Below are 1402 nucleotides of genomic sequence, written 5' to 3' on the forward strand. Positions count from 1 at the left end.
TAGGGGAGACCGGGGCAAGTTGGCTATAGGGGTAAGATGACACATTGCTTATATTTTGGCTATTTTTTAAAAAATTGCAGAATCAAGCAAGTGGGGAGTGCAAAACCATCTTTGACACATATGACGTAAATTGCATTTTATTATGAACAACAGTTATGAAATAATAACGTTAATTTGTATTCTTAACTATGGAAGTAGATTTTCACAGTCTCCTAAATTTCTTTATATTATTGATAAACGTAGAATAATTTTATGTTAATTGCTATCAGTTCGAAAATATATTTAGTTGACAACATTTTAATGAACTTTTCAATAATATTATTTACACCGTATTTTATATATATGATCCGGAAGAACTTTGCTAGCTTCGGGGTATGTTGACACAAAAAGAATGGGGCAAGTTGACACATGAAGTTCAAACTCGCTACGAGTCGTGGCGCACGTGTTCTACCTATTTTAGGTTAAGTACGTATAATGTTAAGTTCCGCTTAGGACGTGGAGTGAACGTCTTCTAACTTATTGTTAGAAAATAAATGTTTAATCCTGCGGGGTTGCATCATCCCGTAGTGACCGCGTCGGCCCAGTAGGGACCGGGAGCCAATATCCACCAACAACAACGTATACGTGGTACGTCTTTCAATTAGATTAGTTATTTAAGTCAGCTTATCTAATAGTTTAGTCTTTTCATTTATAGGAAAGTATTAAAATGCGAAATTATAAAAGAAAAACTAATCGATCAAGGACTTCTTCTGACGTAATGTTAAAAGCTGTCAGAAGTGTAAAAATAGAAGGCAGGTCCATAAGAAGTGATGCAAAAGATTTTGATATTCCTTTTCGCACCTTGACTCGTTATTGTAAAAAGATGGAAACAGATGTAAAAGATATTGATGTTGGATATAGTAAATGCAAAATGGTAAGTTGCTATGAAAATATTACAAATATTTGTCGATTTACGACGTGCCTGGAATAGTATCATCTTGTCTTGATTATGCTGCATCCCCGGCAAATATTAAAGCTGGATTTCAAGTGACTGGGATTTGGCCTTACAATGAAAATATTTTTCTACCAAATGAGTTCTTGCCCGCTTTTGCAACCGATAGGTTCGCGGCTGCTGTCTTCTTCGTTTAATTTAACCAAATTATATTTTTTCCGGTCTAGACAACTTACCCCGTATCATGTGCCAATGTACCCCGTTAGCGGGGCAAATTGACTCACTTGACAGCCTCGACAATAAAATGGATTGCTTCTATGAATTTCTTTTCAAACCTTTTAATATATATATATTTCTGTTGTCGAAGGATTGCACTTTCGAGTTTTACTAAAAATAGGCACAAAATACGGTAAACAAAAAAAGAAAAAAATAAAATGTAAAAAGTGTGCCAACTTGCCCCGGTCTCCCCTA

General features: G+C 35.2%; 1 long non-coding RNA gene across 1 annotated transcript; it reads left to right on the forward strand.

The window, feature by feature from the left end:
- Positions 1-276: 276 nt before the first annotated feature.
- LOC105570964 lies at positions 277-1353 on the forward strand. Its single transcript, XR_001009615.1, has 2 exons — positions 277-627; positions 695-1353. It is a non-coding gene; the product is annotated as an uncharacterized LOC105570964 (long non-coding RNA).
- Positions 1354-1402: the final 49 nt, after the last annotated feature.

This window comes from Vollenhovia emeryi, unplaced genomic scaffold (genome assembly GCF_000949405.1).
Source record: "Vollenhovia emeryi isolate VEMERY1.0 unplaced genomic scaffold, V.emery_V1.0 DF949941.1, whole genome shotgun sequence".
Taxonomy (NCBI): Eukaryota; Metazoa; Arthropoda; class Insecta; order Hymenoptera; family Formicidae; genus Vollenhovia; species Vollenhovia emeryi.